Source organism: Berghia stephanieae, chromosome 3 (assembly GCF_034508935.2).
Source record: "Berghia stephanieae isolate SIO BIC M18660-M18661 chromosome 3, UCSD_Bste_1.3, whole genome shotgun sequence".
NCBI lineage: Eukaryota > Metazoa > Mollusca > Gastropoda > Nudibranchia > Aeolidiidae > Berghia > Berghia stephanieae.
In genome coordinates, this window is record NC_088362.1 from 31,915,090 (window position 1) to 31,920,089 (window position 5,000).

The 5,000-nt window shown below is 31.8% G+C and overlaps 2 protein-coding genes across 4 annotated transcripts in view; one reads left to right on the forward strand and one right to left on the reverse strand.

Moving 5' to 3' along the window:
* LOC144967542 (uncharacterized) overlaps positions 1 to 5,000 on the reverse strand; it is a 49,039-nt gene that overhangs the window by 12,372 nt on the left and 31,667 nt on the right. The window lies entirely within an intron of this gene.
* The window catches only part of LOC144967543 (uncharacterized), an 84,782-nt gene that overhangs the window by 695 nt on the left and 79,087 nt on the right, over positions 1 to 5,000 (forward strand). The gene's annotated exons all lie outside the window — the stretch shown is intronic.

Sequence of the window (5,000 nt, forward strand, 5' to 3'; positions counted from 1 at the left end):
TTTCCAGAAGAGAGTTGGGAAACCATTTATAATTTACCAACAAAGATTTTGTCTTCTTCATGATATTTTAAAGAATGTTAACAACTGTTACTGAAAAAAGGCACTGTATTGATGTGTTGATTTTGACATCTCCCCATCCTATTTTGAACTTGCTGCCTTTCTCCAGGAGAATACGTGAGAATTTTTTTTTATCTTGGTAAAATGTCCTGTGCTCATCAACGTCCACCCGGTTAATCTATTAAAGCCAACTGGGAGACTTTCCTTTATTTGTGGATAGTTTGTTTATGGGCCCCCCCCCCCCCCCCCGCCTTCCCCAAAAAAAAAACAAAAACAAAAATAAAAAACAAAACAAACAAAAAGACCATTAACGACCCCCCCCCCCAAAAAAAAACAAAAAAAATAATAACAAACAAACAAACAAAAAACAAAAACAAAACAGCAGCAAAGTAAAAGAAAACTGCCCTATTATAAAATACCATAGTGAAAATAATCCATCCAAACAGGACGGAAGCCGAGAAATTGGTTGACTTTACGAGAATCTGGTATTATACTGAGATAAATTTTCTCTATAGCAATGTTTTATTTTAATTACAGGTTCAATTACTATATACACTGTCATCATACTTACAACCACCCTCCTCCCATCCCCTTCCCATTATACTGTTTACTTTGTCTCTTTATGAAAGGAGGAAAAATGACGATAATGGTAATACTGGTATTGTAATAATGGTATTGTAATAATAATAATAATGAAAATAATAATGATAATTAGTTATAATAATGATAATGATAATAATAATGATAATATTACTACTAATAATAATGATAATAATAATAAAAATATCAATAATGATGATGATAATATTACATTTGAAGCCGTTAATTGAAACAGCAGTATAATGAAATGACTTTGTGACAGAATTTTTTCTATACATGAATTTTACAGGTTAAGCGGAATACACTTTGGTTGATTTGAATGATCTTAAAGCTTCAAACTTTTTTGTTTTGTTTTGATTTTTTTAACAACTGATCATAAAGAAAAAAAAATTGTTGAGAGGTATTATGGTATTATTTCCTGCTATTAAAAGAACTTATTCAATTAATTTTGGAATCTAGTCACCTACAAACCATTTCCTTTCATATCTCCTCTCATTGTCTTGTCATTAAGTCGCAAATCCTTGCATCGAAGATAATCATGACTGTGAGTGTGGTGAAGACATATGGACATATGCCTAAGCCTTTATTTTGATTTTATTGATTTCTCTATCAAATTTAATCTGATATACTTTTCAAATTTTACAGTTATGGAGAGCAATGCATTATAAAGAGTTATCAAAGAATTGATAATCAAATAAATTCATTTATTAAAACAACTTCAACAAAGGAAATAAAATTGTTTAGTCGTGAAAACGAACAACATTGCTGACACAGCTAGAGAACTTCACTGGAAAGTCACTTGGTGAACCGACAAATCAGCGAAAGACAGAGATCAGGAGAGTTATAACTCATGAAGCCTCTGATGCCTGGGACAGGCATGGAACTTGAAGTAGTCAAATCTGAAGACATTGCAAGAAAAAAAGAAAAATGAAAACCCAAACTAGTCATGCTCTACAAAGGTGTAAACCATCAAGCTAAGCTACCATTAGAGGGCATACTTGACAACTGACTTAAAGCCTTCCACTTTTGATGTCATCCGGCTTCTCAGTTCCTCATTCTTGTAGTCAAGATCCTCCAACTGTATCTGTCTTGTGCCTTTTTTCTGATGTTATTGAATTCATAGAATTTTTTTGTTCTCTTTTATCACAAAAAAAAGTTGAACTTTCCGGTGTCAGCCATGTTGATCAGCAGGCTTAACACAGGTTAAAAGAAAATCATCAAAATTAATATTAACACAATCTAGGGTGAGCTGCCATCTACATTCATATCCAACATCAACACTAACATTGTCGAATAGCCTACTGTCTTAAAATAGAAATGGGTTCCGTAAATATGTGTAACAGTAGGCTTTTATTATGTAAAGAGCTGAGGAGTCTTTATCACTGAAGTTTCAGCCTACCAAGGAAGAAGAAAAAGAAAAAGGGGAAATAAGGACGAAATTGATTCTCTGCTTCTGACAAGGCTTACTGCTGTGGTAGAATTTGTGTATTGCGTTGAAATTTTTGTCCTTGTTTCATTTTGGTTGTTTTGCTGGTTGAAGTGTTATGTTTTTTCCATATAATAACATATAGCTCATAACATTTAGCTTCTCAATCTCTCTTTATATCACGACACTACCAATGTAATGCTAAATATTATGATGAACAGGAGACATTTCAGACAAGCAATTGATAGGAAGCTTGGTATCACTTTTGTCATAGTTACCACAATAGACATGTATTTCAGACCTTTTGTGGACGATTGCCTTCTTTATAGGTAAATTCAATCATCATAAGATTGCAATATACTTCAAGAAGATCTGGACAGGCTACAATCTTGAGAGAAAGAACAAAAAATGGAATTCCACCTGAAGAAATGCCAGCTACGTTGTTTCACGAACAAAAAGAAAATAATAAGTTTAGATTATTATAAACATGAAGAAAAATTAGAGACAACGCAAAAATTGAGTGTCTTGGATTAACTCTTGACATCCAAATTACTTGGCAGCACCACGTCGTTTGTAAATTTGGATTCTTCAGAAGAAATATACAAAGTTGTCCAAGAAACATCAGAGAAACCTGCTATAAAATTTTTGTACTGCCAGTTTTAAAATATAGTGCTTGTGCTTGTTACCCCAAGAGTAAAAAGCAGATGGAACAGCTCTAAAAAATTCAAAACAGAGCATGTAGGTTTGAAGACGCACTTTACAAAAATCCAAAGTTTTCTTTTAGGCTCGTCATGGATTGACAACGATCCCAATTGATCACCTTATCCCAAACACAAGAAAACAGCACTTTTACCAGGTCCTGCAGATACGAGTTAATGCTCATCTCAACTCGTTTTTTCCAAGCACCATTCGAATATGGAATTCTTTGCCGGAAAATATTAAAAAAATTGATGGCCAAATTGAATTTAACAGAGTAATCCATAAAACCAAAATAAAAGCCTAGGCGTGTCTCACCATAATCACAGTTGCGATTATCTTAGATGCGCAATCAGGACAAATAGTCAATAATGTCCTTTTCTTCTTCAATATCAGTCCTTCATGATTTAAACTGACGTTGCCGTGTACTTTGGCATTTCCCATTACTTCCCTTCATTTTTAGGTTATTCCTGTATATCATCATGTTATCTTAACACCTTGCTGGCAATGTCGATAAATCAAATTGTCTGTATTTTGAATACATTGATGTCAGACTGAAAATCTTGATTTTATTTTCTATTTAAGGATCTTAAAAGTTGATAGAGATTTGTATAGAAGACACCAATATTTTATATATAAAGAAAATAATCGATCAATGGCAAACAAAAAGATTTTTAGTTAATGATATCCAGTGATGAGGGAAAATGACCCTGTTTTGATAAATGCGTAACACAGTGTTCTAAACAAGGCAACTAGGCAACCTGTCTCAAGGACTCAGTTACATCCTTCCAAATGATTTGACAAACTAATGATAATAATGATACAAAGCAAGCTGCTTAATTGGAACAGCGCCATTAAACAGAGATCGTTCCTATTTTGCGGCGTTCCAATTGACAACAGATTCCACTTTGGCTCTCATAACCATAAGGAACTATCGAGACTTTCAGTTGTTTGTCTAAAATTCCCCCCCCCCCCCCCTCCCGCTTTAAAAATAAATTTAATATTAAGGTATGAGGTCAAGAAGAGAATGAGTGATCATATCTTGTGATCTCGCATGTGTTACGAACTGTGAACACTCCTTTCCCCCAAAACAGGCCAAATGAATCAAAGGGCCTCATTGTTCATTTGAAGATATGGAATGATTCCATTATTGTTAATCTCAATAGCGATATTTACATTTTTAATTTCTTGGAAAGTCAAAAACATAAAATCCTTGCAACCCCCTGAATGTCTGAAATTGTTCCAATTAAGCGACTGTTCCAATAAAGCTTATCTCTCATTACAACTACCATTGTCTGCCTGTTATCTAGACCATGACCAGCCCGTTCGCCTCCTATCTAATGGTCACAGAAAAAACTGCACAAACCCATACTGCAAAGCTCTGCCCTCTTTTGTCTCTATTAGAGTGGTGATAAACTACTGGAGCATTAACCTCCGCCCCTCCCCTCCACCCCACCCCTCTCAATTCTTCTTCAATGTCATGATTTCACCCATTATGAAATTTAATCATGAGATTTTGTTTGATTGATTTCTTGAATTTGCCTTTTTTTAAGGTTGAAAATTTGTTGCGATTAACCGAAGATTGTTGCAATTAACCAGTGACTTTTACATAGAATTAATTCCATTTCTTGGGAAATGTTGTGATTAACTGAAAGTTGCGGTTAACTGAGTTGCGATTATCCGGAGTGGATTGTAATAATAATAATGATATTATTATTATTATTATTATTATTATTATTATTATTATTATTATTATTATTATTATTATTATTATTATTATTATTATTATTATTATTATTATTGTTATTATTATTATCATTATTATCGTTATTATTATTATCATTATTATTATTATTATTATTATTTATTATTATTATATTATTATTATTATTATTATTATTATTATTATTATTATTATTATTATTATTATTATTATTATTATTATTATTATTATTATTATTATTATTATTATTATTATTATTATTATTATTATTATTATTATTATTATTATTATTATTATTATTATTATTATTATTATTATTATTTTATTTCGATATAATATACTATTATTATTTATTTATATCATTGCTATATATTTTTATATTAGCAAGCTAGAATTTTATAAATTGACACAGAAAGTATAAGAAACACACACGCACACACACACACACACACACACACACACACACTCTCTCTCTCGCTCTCTCTCTCTCTCTTTATC